The sequence below is a fragment of the Theropithecus gelada genome, chromosome 3 (assembly GCF_003255815.1).
Source record: "Theropithecus gelada isolate Dixy chromosome 3, Tgel_1.0, whole genome shotgun sequence".
NCBI lineage: Eukaryota > Metazoa > Chordata > Mammalia > Primates > Cercopithecidae > Theropithecus > Theropithecus gelada.
This window is the reverse complement of record NC_037670.1, coordinates 149,397,024-149,418,141: the sequence shown is the minus strand read 5'-3', so window position 1 is coordinate 149,418,141 and position 21,118 is coordinate 149,397,024. Positions and strand designations below refer to the sequence as shown.

At 35.5% G+C, this 21,118-nt stretch overlaps 1 protein-coding gene across 3 annotated transcripts in view; it reads left to right on the top strand.

Moving 5' to 3' along the window:
• The window catches only part of POT1 (protection of telomeres 1), a 115,050-nt gene that overhangs the window by 8,218 nt on the left and 85,714 nt on the right, over positions 1 to 21,118 (top strand). For 2 of the 3 annotated variants that reach the window (XM_025380605.1, XM_025380604.1), the window contains exon 3: positions 7,084 to 7,156. The exons of the other annotated variant lie outside the window; for it this stretch is intronic. The gene's annotated coding sequence lies outside the window, so the exon portion shown is untranslated. The remainder of the gene's footprint in view (positions 1 to 7,083; positions 7,157 to 21,118) is intronic. 3 annotated transcript variants of the gene reach the window in all.

The following is a 21,118-nucleotide window of genomic DNA, read 5'->3' as shown; positions in this document are numbered from 1 at the left end:
AACCCGGGAGGCGGAGCTTGCAGTGAGCTGAGATCCGGCCACTGCACTCCAGCCTGGGCGACAGAGCGAGACTCCGTCTCAAAAAAAAAAAAAAAAAAAAAAAAAAAAAATAAACTTTGACTTTACACGTTATGAATATAATATGCTATGGTGAAGTCCTTTTTGCAGTATATTTTCCTCAGGATAGCTGGGCTTCCTGTATCTGGATGTCTAACTCTCTTCCTAGACTTTAGAAGTTTCCATTGATTATTTCCTTAAATAGGTTTTTTAAACTTTCTAATCTCTCTTTCTCCTTAGGAATACTGATAATTCATACGTTTGTTTGCTTTATGTAGTCCTGGACATCTCAAAAGGCTTTGCTCATTCCTTTTTATACTTTTTCCTATTTTTGCCTGACTGCATTATTTCAAAATTTTGTTCTGTCTTCAGGTTCTGAGATTCTTTCGTTTGCTTGGTCTAATCTGTTATTGAATCTTTTGAATATATTTTGTATTTTCTTCAATTTTTTAATTCATGGTTTCCATTTTCTTTCTTTCTTGTTTTTTAAAGATCTCTGTTTCATTGGTAAATCTCTCATTCATAACCTGAATTGATTTTCTGATTTCTTTGTATTGGTTTTCAGATTTCTCTTGCATCTCATTAAACTTCTTTAAAATCACTAGTTTGGATTCTTTATCTGGCATTTTGAGGAATTTTTTAAAATTGATATCTATTGCTAGATAATTGTTGTGGTCTTTTAGCGATGTCGTATTTCTCTGCTTTTTCATGTTTTCTGTGCCCTTCCTTTGATATCTGCGCATCTGGTGTAGTAATTACTTGGTCCTTTTTTTTTTTTGAAATTGCATTTGTAGGGAAGAAATGTTTTCTGAAGATGTGTATATGTTGTTGGTTAAGATACTTTGGCTTTGATTTTTGGTGCCTTTGGTAGTGTGGCCTTATATTAAGAATGTATCAACATTTCCTTTCTTTTTCAACTTATTTATGGTTTAGTATTTTAATTATCTCTTAGCATATAATAAGATCATGTTTTTTTAATCCAGTCTGACAGTCCTACTATTTAATCAGCATAATCAACTTATTTAAAATAATTATTGATATGGTTTTGTTTGTCTATGAAACGATTTGAGTTCCCTTTGTTTTTCCTGTTTTTTGTTTTCCTTCCTGAGTTCTTTTGGGTTAAATATTTTTTATTCTATTTTATTTTCTCCATTGGCTTTGAACAACACCTGTTTTGTTCCTTTAGTGGTTATGATAGTGCTAACAATATGCATCCTTACTAAGGTATACTTACAGCTACTATTGTACCATTCCCCATGGTACAGTTGTTATTTCTCATGTCCTGCTTTTTTCTTCCCTTGACAAATATAAGAATCTTATAATAGTGAAATTCCATTTACTCACTCCCCTGTTCATTGAGCTGTTATATTTTTTACATGTACGTGTATTATAAACTCTACCTTACATTACTACTTTTGCTTTAAACAATGAGTCTAAAGGAAATTAAAAGAAGGAAAAAATATGGTCTTTATATTTACTGACATATTTACCATTTCTGGTGTTCTTCATTTTTACCTGTAGATCCATTTTTATCTGGGCATTATTTCCCTTCATCTTGAAAAACATCTGCCATTTCATATATTTCAGCTGGAGATAACTTCTCTTAGCTTTCATTCATTTGAAAATGCCTTTATTTCATGTTTGTTTTGAGGGATGTATTTATTGGATATAGAATTCTGTGTTGACTTTTTTTTTCTTTTAGGACTGTAGAGATACCAGTCCACTGCTTTCTGGCTTCTATTGTTTTGTATGCGATTTGCTTTTTTTTTTACTGTTCCCTTTCTATTTTATCTTTTAGTTTAAGCAGTTGGACTGACATGTGCTTAAGTATGCTTTTTCTTTGAATTTCTTCTCTGTGGGTAAGTGAGCTTCTTGGATTTATTCAGTGTTTTTCATCAAATTTGGGAAATTATTGGATAATATTTCTTGAAATATTTTTTTTCTGCCACATTATTACCCTTTTCTGTTTTTGGGATGCCAATTACATGTGTATGTTGTATTAGGCTGTTTGATACTGTAACACAGATCTCTGAGATTCTGTTCCTTTCTCTTTTACTGTGTTTTATTTGTGTGGCAGAGAGGATTTTCAGTTGAGTAATTTCTGTTGCTCTCTCTTTGAGTTCACTGAACCTTTTGTCTGCCATATCCAATATTCTGGATGCATTTTTAGTGAGTGTTTTAATTTTAGTTGAGGGAGTGAGGGATAAAATATATCTGATAATAAAAAGAAATCTACATTTCAGTTTTGCTTGTCTATATTTTTCATGTAGACATTTGTTTGTAACACATTTTACTCACCTATTTCTTTTTAATTTTTATTTCTATTTATTTTCCTGGAATTTTCTTTCTTATTAAATGAAGTGTTATGAATTACAGTTGGTCTTTTCTACTTAATTGCATTTAAATTATTATCAAATGCTTGTTAGCATTCTCAACTTATTTTACATCTGGTCAATTAGTGTGATATTTCTTGTATACTTGTATTTATTAATAAAGTGCCATGATTTGATTCCTTTTTGACATATCATTGATAATGATTATTTCCAAGCTGCATCTAATTTTGACATACATCTAATTGTTTTGTATGCTTGATATAGAGATGTTAAATACTATGACAGTTTACTAAGTTCTTATTTTATTTTTGTTCCTACTTATATTAATGAAATATTTTTTTAATTTCAACATTTTCTTAATTGTTTGCTTAAGAGTTGGATGTTGCTCTGTCACCCACGCTGGAGTGCTGTGGTGTGATCATAGCTCATTGTAACCTCAAACTCCTTGGCTCAAGGAATCCTCCCACCTCAGCCTCCCGTGTAGCCGAGATTACAGGCACATGCCACCACAGCCAGCTAATTAAAAATTTTTTTTTTTTTTATAGAGGCAGGGTCTTTCTATGTTCCCCAGGCTGGTCTCAAACTCTGCACCCTCAAGCAATCCTCCCACCTTGACCTGTCAAAGTGCTGGGATTACAGGCATGAGCTATCACCCCTGTCCAATTTTAACATTTTTATTAACGAATTCTTTTAGCTATAAGTGAACATGTTAGTATCTAGTAGGGCTAAAACTAGGAAATACCTTTTATGTATTTCTTATGGTTAACAGATTGCTATGTAGAATGCTCATTTTTTTAAAAAAAAGATTGAGGTATTTGTGTTCTTTTACATATTGGAATCATTTTTCAGCTCTCTATTGTGTACTTACATACCCTTTTCTAATCTGCAGATGTCAATGTTTTTTGAATTTTATTAAATGGATTTTAGTGCTACATTCTGTTTTTTTGTGTAGACTTCTATGAGTTTTGACAAATATGTGCAAATGTGTATGTAACCACAATCACAATCAAGTAGTTCTTCTAGAATTTTATAGTTAGCTACTTTGCCAACTCTAACCACTCATGACCGCTTACCAATTTCCTGGCACTGTATTTTTGTTTTTCAAGAATGTCATATAAATGGCATTATACAGCATGTAGCCTTTTGCATCTGGCTTCTTTCACTTAGTATGATGCATCTGACATTCTTTCAGGTTGTTTTTTTTCAGTAGTATTTCTTTCTGTTGGTGATTAGAATTTTGTTGCAGCCTATTCATCCATTGCCCAGTGTAGGAATATTTGGATTCTTTCCAGTTTTTGTGGTGGTGAATAATACAACTGTAAATATATATGTACAGAGTTTTATCTGAACATAGGTTTTTATTTCATTTGAGTAAATGTCAAGTGTCCAAATAGTTCCTAAGCAACAGTATATGATATAGCTCGTAGGTTGACATGCTATACTTCTCTAGATTCAGCTGTTAAGGAGGCAAGGCACCCAATAGATTTAGGTAGTATATTACTTATTGGCACAGCAGGGAACATGAACTTCATGTTTGCACTGGTTCTTCTTTCCTCCCCAAGTCCCATGGGGGCAGGGCCAGGTACATAATGTGCACATGGAGTTTGTAGCACATCTGAGGGTCACTGAGCTTAGAAAATCCCCAGTTTTTAAGAAGTGTGTATTTGTTTGTCAGGTCAGCCATAACAAAGTACCACAGATTGGGTGGCTTAAACGTTTATTTTTCTCATAGTTCTGAAGGCTAGAAGATCAGTATCAGAGTGGCCGCAGGATTGGTTTCTTCTGAGGTCTTTCTCCTTGGCTTACAGATGCTCACCTTCTTGCTGTGTCTTCACCTGGCTTTTTCTCTGTGCTTGCCCGAGACTCTGGTATCTTTCTGTATGTCCCATTCTCTTTTGAGGTCACCAGTCAGACTGGATTAGGGCACATTCTAATGGCCTCTTTTTAACCAAACTACCTCTTTAATGGCCCTGTCTCCAAATACAGTCAAATTCAGAGTTGTTGGGGGTTAGAGCTTCAACCTGAAATTTGGGAGAACACAATTCAGTCCATAACAGGATGTGTTATGTTTTTTATATCTATACTAATTCATTTTTGTCCTAAAAGCAAACAGAATTTGTAGAGTAGAGTCAGACTCTTATCACAGTTATGCAGTGTATACGATATCTCAGTCTACAATGCACTGCATATATGATGGTGCTCCGTCCCATAAGATTATAGTACTGTGTTTTTACTCTACCTTTTCTAGGTTTGTATATGTTTAGATACATACATACAATTGTCTTATAATTGCCTACAGTATTTAATACAGTATATGTTGTGCAGGTTTATAGCTTAAAAGCAATAGGCTATATTGTATAGCCTCGGTGTATAGTAGGCTATACCATGTAGGTTGGTTTAGGCATACTCTGATGTTCACACAAAGACGAAATTGCCTGACAACACATGTTTCAGAATGTATCCCTGTTGTTAAGCACCACATAATTATATTATTCTCAGCAACTGCTCCATTTCAGCATATCTCAGCAATAACCCCCTGCCTGTCCTCCCCATTCAGAGCAATGCAGTGAGGGCCAGATGTCTTCCTGCTATGTGAAGGGGATTTCTTGTACTCTCAGTGAGGAAGGTTGAAATGATGCATCTAGGAGTTTATATAGGGCAGCTATTCAACTTTACCCCTCCTGATTAAGTTGTCATTTAATCTGATTGATTGTGGTTCTCTTGATTGCTTTGTGTTTTTTCTTGCCTTTTTTGTATGTCTCATATGTTGTTATTGTTCAAAGCTATACGTCTTGTGTAGGACAGTGGAAATTGAGGTAGTTTTTATTTCTGGGCATGTGTAGGTCTTTCTTTGTGCTAGGCCTTTAGTGTGGTGCATTGAGTTCATCTAGTCAGGGGTAGAGTTAGGTTTGGGATTTGTTGTTGTTGTTGGTTCTTCAATGCACTAGAGGCTTCATATTCCTCTAAAGTTACTTTGTATGTAGGATCAGAGCTGGTTGACTAGAGGATTTTTCTTTTGTCTTCCCCATCCTTAGTTTTAGATCTTTCCTTTGTGCTTTGCCTCAAATAAGGTCTCTCTCCCTGCTCAAGGTCTTCTCTTCCAGTAGTAGACTATGTTACTTTTTACTAGGTACTGGTTAGCCTTTAATTGGTAGATGTTCTCTGTTCTGATGAAGACTGTCTTGGTAGCAGTAGGTCCCGGGTCTTGTGAGTGGGGCCTTCTCAATGATCCTGCTTTGCCTCTAGCTGTATAGGTCTGGGCCTTTCACCTATGTACCTGTTCCTGCCCACCCTAACAGGGATAGAAAGTTTTTTTTTCCTGTTCTTGCCTTTCAGCTGCAGTGGATTTCCACCAATAGTCGTGGATTGACATGTTTTTTTGCCCTTCTCCCAGCATTTTAAGGCCTTTGTTCTGAAAGAAAGAGGAGAAAGATCCAAGCAGAGTTTCCTGCCTTTCGTGCAATAACTGCTGCTGCCTTTGCCCTACTTCTGTCCTGAACCTTGTCAGGTCTGTGGAGAAGCGCATGTAAATGAATATGAATTCCCCTGTGTTTGCAGCTCCGGGGCTCCATGTGTTTTCATTGCCCCATACTTGGCCTCTAGCAATTCATTAAAAGTGTTAGATGAATTTTTCTTACAGATGTCTGGGAACATTTGTCATTTAGGTAAGCAAGTTGCTATAAAAATTTTATTTATATCTTGGTGTGATTATAAACTTTGGCTTTTCTTTGTAACTATTTTTTTTTTTTTTCATTTCAGGGAAATCTTTCACTTACCTCTTCTTTAACTTATGACAGAAATAAAACAGTTGTTTTATTCTCATTAGAAGTACCTTGCTTTTCTCAGATTTCTGCTTAGTTGGTTGCCCTGTCACCTCAACACTGCTGGGTCAAGAAAAGTTTTGAGATTTACAGATTGTTTAATTTTTTGTTGTTGTTACTTTTTTCAGCTTTCTATCTTCTAAATGTAACTACTTTTGCTTTTGACTGTAAATCATTATGCATTGTTGATAACCATATTTTTATTTATGTTCCTATAAGTAAAATTGAGTTCTATTTTATAAGTAAAATTGATGTGTTTTTTGTTAGCTGTATCAAAGTCTGGAATATTAACCTGGGAGGCTAATAGGATCTATTTTTAAATTTTATTTACAGAAACCAGATTAAACACTTCATTTTATCTGAGACTCAAATAACTTTTTTTAAACTGACAGAGCTGGTTAGTTTCAGAAGCTGAACAAAGACTAAACTGTACTTACGTCTTAATCTGTAGATTTGTCCACACTATATTTATGATATTTCTGTTTTGCATTTCTAAATCTTTATTAAATTTTCATTTCTTTCTAGGAGCAAACATCATTTTATTATTTTTTAGAGAACAATATTACAGATTAAAACAAAGCCAGGGAAAGTTGATCTAGTTATTGGCAAAATAAGGAACTCATAGTACCTACCTAATAGGATTACTTAAGAAATTATATTATAAACCTTGAAGTATTTGTAGACCTGATTTTCCTCTAGAAAAACGAATTCAGCACTGTTCCTTGTCTTAAAATAGTTACCTGAACACAGTACTTTGACTTCTTGAAAGATAAAACTGTTGCTATAAAAATTCTAATTTTTATTTATATCTTGGTTTTATTATAAACTCATTTGACTTTTCTTTGTAACTATTTTTTTTTTTCTCATTTCAGGGAAAACTTTCACTTATCTCTTCTTTAACTTATCGTGGACATAAAACAGCTGTTTTGCAGATTGGACTACAAGGTATATAGTATAAGCAAGCTATTTCTACTTTTTCCCTGTAATATGCAAATATGTGACTTCATATATATGTGTGTGTATGTACACACATACATATAAATGATTTCTGACAGGTAGTACATTAGTAGTAGTATGAAAATTTATAGAATGAAAAGTTAGTCTTTCCTCTAGCAAAGTGTTTCCCAAATATCCCTTCCCTTTCCCTCCCATTTCTTCTATTCTACTTCATGGCCCTTTACTCGCATACCTAGGCCATTGCAGTAGCTAACTGGTCTTCCTGCTTCTAGTTTCACTTATGTGATTTAAACATCTTAGCAGCTTAACTGTCTTAAAACTTGGCTTTCAACATGTTACTTGTTACATAGATGTACTTGTTAACTAGGTGTTGTTCTTACACAGGGGGAATTCTTTCTCCATGTAGCCCTCAAATAATCAGGGTAAGCTTGGAAGGGCTACTTTGTAACACTTAGGGACAAAAGTAGATCTCATCTGAAGCCTGTGGTTGGTTAGAACAGTCTGGAGCAGTAAATGGGAAACAAACTACAAAATTCTACAACTGCTGACAACTAAGTATATATCAGATACTGTTCTAGGTCCTGGGGTTATAGCTGTGAATAAAACTTAGTTCTTACCTTCATGGAATTTACATTTTAGGGGAATGAAGAAATGCAAGGAATAATTACATAAAGTAATATTAGGTAGAAATGTGGTCTGGAGAAAAAGCAAGTTAAGGTGGTAGAGCTTAAAGGGAGGTATGAGAAATAAATTAATTTTCTGAAGAAGTTAAATATAAATACATTTATTAAGTAACAGACACTTGTAGAAAATTGAGTTACAGTTGTTTCTCTGTATTGGCGTGAGATTAGTTCCAGGAGCCCCCTATGGATATAAAAATCTGTGGATGCTCAAATCTTATATAAAATGGCAAAATATTTGCTTATCACCCATGTGTATTCTCTCCACCATTTACATTAAATCATCTCTAGATTATTTATAATACCTAATGCAATGTACATGCTATCTAAATAGCTATACTGTATATTTTAAAATTTGTATTATTTTTTATTGTTGTATAATTTTTTTAAAAAACTTTTTTCCTGAATATTTTTCAGTCTGAGTTGGTTGAATTTACAGATGCAAAATTTGCAGATACAGGGCCAACTATATGTCAGAAGAAGTGCTTTTTTTCTTTTTTATTTTTTTGGTACTTTCCGTGGTTAGTGCCCTCTACATAGCAGAAACTTGTGTAGAAAGACTTGATATGTTAAACTGTCAATACTACCCAAAATGATCTATAGATTCAAGATAATCCCCATGAGAATTATAAAATTTGCTGCAGAAATGTAAGGACTAATCCCGAGATTTGTATGAAATTTCAAGGGGCTTCAAATTGCCGCAACAACCTTAAAAAAGAACAACAAAGTCTTAATACTCAGGCTTCCCAGTTTCAAAACTTATCACAGAGCTGCAGTAATCAAAACAGTGGTACTGGCATAAGGATAGACAGAGATCAATGGAGTACAATTGAGTCCAGAAATAAACCCATACTCTTTTTTTTTTTTTTCTTTCTTTCTGAGTTGGAGTCTCGTCTGTCGCCCAGGCTGGAGTGCGGTGGCATGACCTCGACTCCCTGCAACCTCTGCCTCCTGGGTTCAAGCAGTTCTGCTGCCTCAGCTTCCCGAGTAGCTGGGACTACAGGCATGTGCCACCACATCTGGCTAATTTTTTGTATTTTTAGTAGAGATGGGGTTTCACTGTGTTAGCCAGGATGGTCTTGATCTCCTGACCTCATGATCCGCCCACCTCGGCCTCCCAAAGTGCTGGGATTACAGTAAACCCATACTGCTATGGCTAAGTAGTTTTTTGACAAGAATGACATGTTCAGTCAACGGTGAAAACAGTTAGATAAGAAAAAGAAATAAAAGGCATTCAAATTATAAGGGAAGGAGTAAAACTATCTCTTTAAAAATGACCATTTGTCTTTTCAACAAATAATAATGAGACAACTGGATTTCCACATGCAAAAGAATGAAATTAGATTCTTACCTTATATTATATACAAAATTTAACTCAAAATGGGTTAAACGTCTATATGTGAGAGCTAAACTGATAAAGTCATTGAGAAATACAGAGGCAAATCTTCATGCGCTTGGATTTGGCAGTGGATTGTTAGATATGATACAAAAGGGATGAGCAATGAGGAAAAATTGATAAGTTAAGCTTCATAAAAATTTTAAAATGTTACGCATCAAAGGACGTTATCACGAACATGAAAAGACAGTGTATAGAGTGGTAGAAAATATTTGCAAATCATATATCTAATGAGGATTTGCTATCTAGGATATATAACGGACTTCTTAAATTCAACAACAAAAAGATAAACAATTCAATTAAAAAAATAGGTGGTTAGAGTTAAGTATTTCCTCAAAGAAGAAATACAGTACTGATGGTGGTTGATACGGTTTGGCTGTGTCCCCACCCAAATCTCATCTTGAATTGTAACTCCCACAATTCCCATGTGTCATGGGAGGAACCTGGTGGGAGGTGATTGAATTATGGAGGCGGATCTTTCCTGGACTGTTCTCGTGATAGTGAATGAGTGTCACGGGATCAGATGATTTTAAAAACCAGAGTTTTTCTGCGCAAGCTCTCTCTTTGCCTACTGCCATCCACATGAGATGTGACTTGCTCTTCCTTGCCTTCCGCCATGATTGTGAGGCCTCCCCAGCTATGTGGAACTGTAAGTTCAATAAACCTCTTTGTTTTGTAAATTGCCCAGTCTCGGGTATGTCTTAGCAGCTTGAAAACGGACTAATACAGTGGTCCTGGCGTTTTGGGGAGTATCTTATCTTCTGAAGCTGTGGCCATCTGTTAGCCTTCTGGAGCTGGAGCCTCTCTCTGCAGTATACCTTGCTAGTTTTTTGTATTTGAAATATTACTCTGAATACATCTGTGCTTCTTAAAGGAAATAGGAGAATTTGCATGTATTCGTTAAGCCATTCACACATTTATTAAACAATATATTGAATACCTATGAAGAGCCGGGCCCTATTCCTAGGCACCGATGAGCCAAACAAAGTTGTCTTTATGCAGCATACGTTCTAGGGAAGAAAGACAATAAGTAAATATATACCTTTTCTAGTTGGAAACAGTGCTATGGAGAACATAAGGCAATGGACGAAAGATGAGATGTGAACTGTAAACGTGAGAAGGGGAAGGAAGGTATGTATTTATTTGGTGGTGAAGAAAAGACTGACAAGTAACATTTGATAAGAGACTTCAAAGAAGAGATGTGAAGATCCTTCAGGTATTTGAAATAAGAGTGTTCTAGAACAGAACTTAGCAATTACAAAAACTCTGCAGTGTGAGTGCATGTTTCATATATGGCAAGGGGAGACTCAGGGTATCTAAAACCCAGCAGGTGTGACTTGGAGTAAAACTCTTAATTCCATTGAGCTTTTTTTTTTTTTCCCTCCAATTTTAAAGATAGAGGTAATGATACCTGCCTTTCTGGATTGTTGAAAGGACTGGAGACAGAATATAGCCACTACTAGCACATAGTAGTAACTCAGTACATAGCAACTATTATTATCATCATTACTACTATTGTAATTAGATACAGCTTCAATGAAGAAGACAGTAGAGGGAGGACATCTGAACCCTGAACCCAGTAGTTTAGCTTCTAATCCCTGCTTTTCTTCAGTTAATTATTAGCCCTTGAATAACATTGAATGTTGCCAGTTTCAAATTTAATCAAATATAAAGTAAGGGTTTTGGATTAGCTGAGAATTCTGAATAGTTTTGACATACAGTAGTTGCAGAAATTGTGGTGATTTATAAATAATTCAGTGCCTTTGAGAAATGGTACCATTTTTGTAAAACCTGTGGGGTCTGGAATAAAGATCCATTTCAAGCAAACTGTTAGAACATCTGCTTTTATTTTCTTGTTACAAGAATTTTGTGATACACTGTCAAACTCAGATTTTATCTTTTTTGCTCAAGTTGCTGTGAAGAACTGTTATATCAGTTAATTTTTTTCTCACTTCTACTTTGAACAAAGAAAAGGAAAATCAGTGTTGTGTTAGTTTTCCATGTGCAGTGCTGTTACTAATCAGTGATATATCTTAAAATCTTGCTTTAGAATTTAGGGAAGTAATGCATTTGCCATACAGTTCATGTCCTAAAGCTCGTAGTACAAATCATCAGACCATTTCTCTGAGATTGATCGCTGATAAAATTTTTAAAATCTTGATTGCAATATAGTTCTAATCTAGTTGATATGGCACAAAAATTCTAGAGACAAATATACTACGAAGAAGTTTCTGACAGTCATCAGGGAAGGACACTAGGAAATAAAATAGAAAAAAGCATGCATGCATATACACACAATCGTGCCTGCTTGAGGCGATTTCAGATAGGCATTAATTGCTCCAAAGGAATCCCTGTGTAAATATCTATTTTGATAAGGTGCTTTTTTTAGTTGGTGGCCCTAGTAAAGGTCTGCTATCATTACTGTTATTTGTATTATTCTTTCCCTTGAAGGCAAGACTTTATTTCAGCTTAGTTAAAATAATTAATATTTGAGATGACAGTTCTAAATTATTAAGAATTCAGTGTTGGTATGTTATAAAATTTTGCATTTATGAACATTAAATAAATGTCAGGTGCTAGTATGAATACAAAATCTCATTCACTAAAGAATTTTTGAAACATTTGTTTTAACACAATACAGAAAATAGTGTTGGGGTAAATGTAGGTAGAGTTGCTCTGAGAGAGGTGTGTGTACATTATATTTGTATGAATATATTTAAACATTTTTCTGAGTGTATAAATCTGTTATACTTTTTCTCATTACTCTTAGAGTGTGTCTGTGTACCTGTCTGTGTTAACACACCTATGTGTGTTTATGTTTGGGAATTCATAACTTAAAGGGTTTTTCTAGTTAACATTTTAGATGTTTTGGGGTATAATGATGTAAAGAGATGCAAATTCTAATTTCTTGTGAGGTAAGGAGATTAAAGAACTTATTTTTCTGTTTCTTTTCCTATCCTTTGTTTATTTTACATAGTTCAGTAGCAAATAAGGTCTATATATAAAGAGCCGTTAGGTAATAAAAACCATTGTTTCTTTTTCAAACATTTATTACAGCCAATTTTTAACATTTAACCAGTTTTTTTCAGAATTAAAATTTTACTAATAATATTATATTTGTATGAAATCTTACAGATTGCAAAGTGTCTTCGTATAAGTTTTTCATTTAAATGTTAACCCTCTGTGATGATGGTGATTGGCACTTTTATTATGAAGATAACCCTCTAAAGCTAACATTTGTTATAGGGCTTAGAATAAGTAGAGAAACCACTCTATCTCCACACCTTTTTTTCTTACCTCATGGTGGTATTATGGACTTGACAATCTTTTTTTTTTTTTTCTTTTTTTTGTATTTTTTAGTAGAGACGGGGTTTCACCGTGTTAGCCAGGATGGTCTCGATCTCCTGACCTCGTGATCCACCCGTCTCGGCCTCCCAAAGTGCTGGGATTACAGGCTTGAGCCACCGCGCCCGGCCGGACTTGACAATCTTACAAATATTTGTCTGAGAAGATTTTGTTGTTTTTGTGTAGTCATGATTTTAAAACATTCAGACAGTATGGCAGGCTATAAACTGAAAAGCAAAAGTTCCCTCATTCCCACTGAATCCCCTGCCATTTCCCAGTTCCATTCTTCAGGTAAAAATCACTGCTATGCTTTTTTTGGTACTCTTCCAGGTTTTATGTATGTGTGTATATATATGTGCACTTGCCTTTGTGTGTGTCTATGGGCATGGATAAAGCCTGTATGTGCATATTTTTCACCAAGTAACTGTTTTGCAAGTTGCTTCATTTTTACCTAATATATCTTGGATATTTTAGAGCTGTGTTTTAAAAATAAATACATGCTATTGAATATCAGAGATCAATTTGTTTATATTTTAAATATATTTCACTTTTATCCTTTAAGATTTTTACATTTATTAAATGTTTATTTGAGAAACAGTATAAAAGGGTTATGATATGAATTAACAAAACATGTATAGTACACCTACAGAATATGTACATTACATTAGGTATTAGTATTTTGCCTGACATGTAAAGTGTTTTCTGCTATTGAAATACATTTTAAATAGGTATTCATTAAAATAGAATAGAACTACACTAGTTAATTAGTACCTGTCAGATGACAGGTTGTTAATAATGGTAAGTCAAGGTTTCTTGCTTTTAAAATGATGTAAAGACTGAGGTCACATTTACTTTAAATTATTTCTGGATTTTAAACCCAGAAATGCTGATTATTTGAGGGTCTAATATACCCATTTATTATAATACCAAGATTGAAGGTTGTTCCAACCCAAAGGTAAAACTTTTTGCTTAAAGGAATGAGTTTTCTCCAATTTGATTCTTAAACCTTCTTCTTTGCCATTTGCTTGTTCCCTTAAGGGTAGCGTTGTATTTGAATACAGTAATCCTAAAACACTAAAATGAATTTTAACAAGATTTTAATCCTTGCTTTGGTAGACTAATGTGATATATTTTGCAGAAATACTCATGCTGTAATTAAGCCTTCCTCTGTATGAGACAGTTTTTGTTTTAGTTTTCATATTTTAAAGTCAGTTTTAACATTTAATATGTGGACTTAAAATATGAGGAAAGACTTTTCCAAAGTATTCTGAAACTTAAAAAAAAATACCACAAAACTGTCAAAAATAAAGACATTTATTAATACCTTTTTTCTCCCTGTATCCCTGTTATAGTTAGTTCTGAAAGAGGAGTTAGAGTGGTGCCTGTCTTGAAAGTCAGGAGATTTGGATTCTCATCTTGGTTCATAGGTAATTAACTGTATGTGACCTTAGACCATTTATTTATTCTCTCTGGCTCTTATTTTCTTATCTGAAAAATGAAGATGTTTGATTACATGATGTCTAAGATCATTTTAAGTTCTAAAATGCTAAGAGTCTATGAAGTAACTTTTGTAGTAGTTGTACAGTTTATTTTATTTTAAGATTCGTGAAGGTATACTGTCTACATATGTATGAATATTAATATCTTTGATTATTTAGTTGTCCAAACATTTGTTAAATGCTTTTGTATTCTATGATAGATGTTAGAGATATAGCAGTGAATAAGACAGTCATGGACCTTGCCCTCATAGAGCATAGTGTCCCATGGAGAAGAATTAAACAATTATTACGTAATTATTTTATCCAGATATGATATGTAACTATGAATATTGAATAGTAGAACGAGAAGAGTAATGGAAAAATAGTCACAGGGTACTTGGGTTGTAGATTGCAAGGAGAGAATAGCATATACAGAGGCCTTGAGCAAGCATCCTGGAATATTTAATGAATTTTGAGAAGACAGAATACAGGGTGAATCACACAATATGTGGCTGCTGAGGTGGGTAGGGGTCAAATCATACAGTGATTTGTAGGCAATTTAAGAAGTTTAGTTTTTAATGCTAATATTATTCACCTACATTACTTCCAATTATGACCTTGGTATTACTCAACCCAATACATGCAATTACTCAGGAAATATGTTTTTATAGAGAAACATTTTCTGTTAATCACTATACTATCAATGCCTTCAGGTCCCTGGTTTCTGCCTGTACCCTTATTCTTCAACAGTGTTTTAAAATATGATAACCTAATAAGATTTGTAAGGTCAATGTAGAAAAATTATTTAATGCTTGTTAAAGTCAAGTAAGTGTTTTTCACTTTGAATTTTCAGTCATTTTATATTTTCAGTGCCCTTTTCCTGCCCACTAAGTGTAATGACTTGAGAATTTCTGATGTATTATTTGTTAAAAATTAGCAAACTAATACACGAGTCTTGTAATTTATGCTATTATTTGCTGGTTAATTTGCTTATTTCACCACTGACTGTTTATTAGGAGGTACTAACATATAAAAACCATATTTGTTGATATGCAAATAAATAATCTGATATAATTTTTAAAATACATTTTTAAAGCTTTGGTTTTTTTAAAAAATACTTTACAAAATAAGTTGTAGGTTCACAGCACAATTGAGAGAAAAGTAGAGAGATTTCCCTCACATTCTCTACCTGCAGTTATGCATAGCCACTTCTGCTATCAACGTTCCCTCACCAGAGTGGTATCACAGTTGGTGAACCTGCAATGACATCATTATCACTCAGAGTCCATGGTTTACATTAGGGTTTACTCTTGGTGTTGTACCTTCTATGAATTTTGAAAAATGTATTTCGACATATATCTACTGTTATAGTACCTTATAGAGTATTTTCCACTGCCCTATAAATCCTCCGTGCTCTGCCTATTCATCCCTCCCTTTCCCTAACTTCTGGCAACCTCTGATCTTTTAGGTAGAATCATACAGTATGTGACCTTAATTTTGCGGGGGGCGGGGGAGCAGTTAAGTTAATTGTTGATTTTCTGAAGAACACTTCTTATTGTTAAGAAGACCCTTTACTGACTTCATTTTTCTTCTCTGAGACTGGTTTGCAGTAAATATTCTATTTGGCTATACTAAACAGGGAATTGTTTAATGACAAGGGGACTCACTCTTTGTAAGGCAGTGTGACAAGGATGACAGAGTAGTACAGACACAAAAGGGAAATTACCCCTTGCTAATATTTAAGTATCATAAATTAGTTTAAAGATTTCAGTGATTCCAGATGTGTTTTTAGTTTTATAACATGTATATGCATGTATATGCTTCTTACTTTTTGTAGTGTAGTATTTTTTTCTCCAGGGTATCTCTTAACTTTTTTCACCCAATTGAGTTAAACATCTACTGTGGTATGTCAGAATATACTCTTGGCATAGAACTACAGAACTATGTAATGCCAATTCTTGTTTGAATGGCTTCAGTATACTCTTCTCAGAAGCTTAGAACACCCCATATAAAATCTCATTTTTAATTCGATCTAATGAGTGTTTATACAAACTAATATTACCTGTTATTTATTTATCTTTCTTATACTCGGTGTACTTGACTTAGTTTAAAAGCCATTATGATTTATAAATTCATGGAAACGGGATCCTAAGAGCCATTTATTTTTTCCCTCTTTGTTTAGTTCTGTGCTTCAGTCTTTGTTGTGTTAATTCATTCATTCACCAGATATTTGTTGAGCACTATGAACAGAAGCCTCTGGCAGCCATTTATATGAAATATACACATGAATAAGACATTATTTTATTTTTATTTTTTATTATACTTTTGAGTTCTAGGGTACACGTGCACAACATACAGATTCGTTACATATGTATATATGTGCCATGTTGGTGTGCTACACTCATTAACTTGTCATTTACATTAGTTGTATCTCCTAATGCTGTCCCTCCCCCTTACCCCCACCCTATGACAGGCCCGTGTGTGTGATGTTCCCCTTCTTGTGTCCAAGTGTTCTTATTGTTCAATTCCCACCTGTGAATGAGAACATGCGGTGTTTGGTTTTCTGTCCTTGCAATAGTTTCCTCAGAATGATGGTTTCCCGCTTCATCCATGTCCCTACAAAGGACATGAACTCATCCTTTTTTATGGCTGCATAGTATTCCATGGTGTATATGTGCCATATTTTCTTAATCCAGTCTGTCACTGATGGATATTTGGGTTGTTTCCGAGTCTTTGCTGTGGTGAACAGTGCCACAATAAACGCATGTGTGCATGTGTCTTTATAGTAGCATGATTTATAATCCTTTGGGTGTATACCCAGTAATGGGATCACTGGGTGAAGTGGTGTTTCTAGTTCTAGATCTTTGAGGAATTGCCACACGGTCTTCCACAATGGTTGAACTAGTTTACAGTCCCACCAACAGTATAAAAGTGTTCCTATTTCCACATCCTCTCCAGCATCTGTTGTTTCCTGACTTTTTAATGATCACCATTCTAACTGGTGTGAGATGGTATCTCATTGTGGTTTTGATTTGCATTTCTCTGATGGTGAGTGATGATGAGCATTTTTTCACGTGTCTATTGGCTGCATAAATGTCTTCTTTTGAGAAGTGTCTGTTCATATCCTTTGCCCACTTTTTGATGGGGTGGTTTGATTTTTTGTTGTAAATTTGTTTAAGTTCCTTGTAGATTCTGGATATTAGTCCTTTGTCAGATGAGTAGATTGCAAAAATTTTCTCCTATTCTGTAGGTTGCCTGTTCACTCTGATGGTAGTTTCTTTTGCTGTGCAGAAGCTCCTTAGTTTAATTAGATCCCATTTGTCAATTTTGGCTTTTGTTGCCATTGCTTTTGATGTTTTTAGACATGAAGTCTTTGCCCATGCCTATGTCCTGAATGGTATTGTCTAGGTTTTCTTCTAGGGTTTTTATGGTTTTAGGTCTAGGATTTAAGTCTCTAATCCGTCTTGAATTAATTTTTGTATAAGGTGTAAGGAAGGGATCCAGTTTCAGCTTTCTACATAGAGCTAGTCAGTTTTCCTAGCACCATTTATTAAATAGGGAATACTTTCCTCATTTGTTGTTATTGTCAGGTTTGTCAAAGATCAAATGGTTGTAGATGTGTGGTATTATTTCTGAGGGTTCTGTTCTGTTCCATTGGCCTATATCTCTGTTTTGGTACCAGTACCATGCTGTTTTGGTTACTGTAGCCTTGTAGTATAGCTTGAAGTCAGGTAGCGTGATGCCTCCAGTTTTGTTCTTTTTGCTTAGGATTGTCTTGGCAATGAGGGCTCTTTTTTGATTCCATATGAAATTTAAAGTATTTTTTTTCCAATTATGTGAAGAAAGTCATTGGTTAGCTTGATGGGGATGGCATTGAATCTATAAATTACGTTGGGCAGTATGGCCATTTTCACTATACTGATTCTTCCTATTCATGAGCATGGAATGTTCTTCCATTTGTGTCCTCTTTTATTTCGTTGAGCCGTGGTTTGTAGTTCTCCTTGAAGAGGTCCTTTACATCCCTTGTAAGTTGGATTCCTAGGTATTTTATTCTCTTTGTAGCAATTGTGAATGGGAGTTCACTCATGATTTGGCTCTGTTTGTCTATTATTGGTATATAGGAATGCTTGTGATTTTTGCACATTGATTTTGTATCCTGAGACTTTGCTGAAGTTGCTTATCAGCTTAAGGAGATTTGTGGCTGAGACAATGGAGTTTTTAAACATGCAATCACATCATCTGCAAACAGGGACAATTTAACTTCTTCTTTTCCTGATTGAATACCCTTTATTTCTTGTCTGATTGCCCTGGCCAGAACTGCCAGTTATTGAATAGGAGTGGTGAGAGAGGGCATCTCTGTCTTGTGCCAGTTTTCAAAAAGAATGCTTCCAGTTTTTGCCCATTCAGTATGATATTGCCTGTGGGTTTGTCATAAATAGCTCTTATTATTTTGAGATACGCCCCATTGATACCTACCTAGTTTGTCGAGAGTTTTTAGCATGAAGGGGTGTTGAATTTTGTTGAAGGCCTTTTCTGCATTTATTGAGATACTCATGGGATTGTTGTCTTTGGTTCTGTTTATATGATGGATTATGTTTATTGATTTGTGTATTTTGAATCAGCCTTGCATCTCAGGGATGAAGCCAACTTGATTGTGTTGGATAAGCTTTTTGATGTGCTGCTGGATTCGGTTTGCCAGTATTTTATTGAGGATTTTTGCACTGATGTTCATCAGGGATATTGAATGTATATTCTGTTGATTTGGGGAGGAGAATTCCATAGATGTCTATTAAGTCCACTTGGTGCAGAGCTGAGTTCAAGTCCTGGATATCCTTGTTAACTTTCTGTCTCCTTGATCTGTCTGATGTTGACAGTGGGGTGTTAAAGTCTCCCATTATTATTGTGTGGGAGTCTAAGTCCCTTTATAGGTCTCTAAGGACTTGCTTTATGAATCTGGGTGCTCCTGTATTGGGTGCATATATATTTAGGATAGTTAGCTCTTCTTTTGTTGAATTGATCCCTTTACCATTATGTAATGGCCTTCTTTGTCTCTCTTGATCTTTGTTGGTTTAAAGCCTGTTTTGTCAGAGACTAGGATTGCAACACCTGCTTTTTTTTTTATTTTCTATTTGCTTGGTAGATCTCCTTCCATCCCTTTATTTTGAGCCTATGTGTGTCTCTGCACATGAGATGGATCTCCTGAACACAGCACACTGAGGGGTCTTGACTGTTTATCCAATTTGCCAGTCTGTGTCTTTTAATTGAGGCACTTATCCCATTTACATTTAAGGTTAATATTGTTATGTGTGAATTTGATCCTGCCATTATGATGTTAGCTGGTTATTTTGCTCGTTAGTTGATGCAGTTTCTTCCTTGCATCAATGGACTTTACAATTTGGCATGTTTTTGCTGTGGCTGGTACCAGTTGTTCCTTTCCATGTTTAGTGTTTCCTTCAGGACCTCTTGTAAGGCAGGCCTGGTGGTATCGAAATCTCTCAGCATTTGCTTGTCTGTAAAGAATTTTATTTCTCTTTCACTTAAGAAGCTTAGTTTGGCTGGATATGAAATTCTGGGTTGAAAATGCTTTTCTTGAAGAATGTTGAATATTGAACCCCACTCTCTTCTGGCTTGTAGAGTTTCTGCTGAGAGATCTGCTGTTAGTCTGATCGGCTTCCCTTTGTGGGTAACCCGACCTTTTTTTCTGGCTGCCGTTAACATTTTTTCCTTCATTTCAATCTTGGTGAATCTGACAATTATGTGTGTTGAGGTTGCTCTTCTCAAAGAGTATCTTTGTGGCATTCTTTGTATTTCCTGAATTTGAATGTTGGCCTGCCTTGCTACGTTGGGGAAGTTCTCCTGGATAATATCCTGGAGAGTGTTTTCCAGTTTGGTTCTATTATCCCCATATCACTTTTAGGTACACCAGTCAAATGTAGATTTGGTCTTTTCACATAGTCCCATATTTCTTGGAGACTTTGTTCATTTTTTTTTTTTTACTCTTTTTTCTCTAAACTTCTCTTCTTACTTAATTTCATTCATTTGATCGTCAGTCACTGATACCCTTTTTTCCACTTGATCCAATCGACTACTGAAGCTTATGCATGCATCACGTAGTTCTTGTGCCATTGTTTTCAACTCCATCAGGTCATTTAAGTTCTTCTCTACACTGTTAATTCTAGTTAGCCATTTGTCTAATCTTTTCAAGGCTTTTAGCTTATTTGCGTGGGTTCAAATATCCGCCTGTAACTTGGAGAAGTTTTTTTTTATTACTGATCTTCTGAAGCCTACTTCTGCCAACTTGTCAAAGTCATTATCTCTCCAGCTTTGTTCCATCACTGGCGAGAAGCTGCGATCCTTTGGAGGAGAAGAGGTGCTCTGATTTTTAGACTTTTCAGCTTTTCTGCTCTGGTTTCTCCCCATCTTTGAGGTTTTATCTACCTTTGGTCTTTGATAATGGTGACCTTCAGATGGGGTTTTGGCGTGAAGGTCCTTTTTGTTGATGTTCATGCTATTCCTTTCTGTTTGTTAGTTTTCCTTCTTACAGTCAGGACCCTCAACTGCAGGTCTATTGGAGTTGGCTGGAGATCTACCTCAGACCCTGTTTGCCTAGGTATCACCAGCAGAGGCTGCAGAACAGCAAATATTTCAGAAAAGCAAATGTTGCCGCCTGAGCCTTCCTCTGGAAGCTTCGTCTCAGAGGGGCACCCACCTGTATGAGGTGTCAGTCAGCCCCTACTTCGAAGTATCTCCCAGTTAGGCTACTCGGGGATTAGGGACCCACCTGAGGAGGCAATCTGTCCGTTCTCAGATCTCAAACTCCATACTGGGAGAATCGCTGCTCTCTTCAAAGCTGTCAGACAGGGACGTTTAAGTCTGCAGAAGTTCCTGCTGCCTTTTATTCAGCTATGCCCTGCCATCAGGTGGAATCTACAGAGGCAGGCAGGCCTGGTTGAACTGCAGTGGGCTCCACCCATTTCGAGCTTCCCAGCCGCTTTGTTTACCTAGTCAAGCCTCAGCAATGGTGGACGCCCCTCCCCGAGCCTCGCTGCAG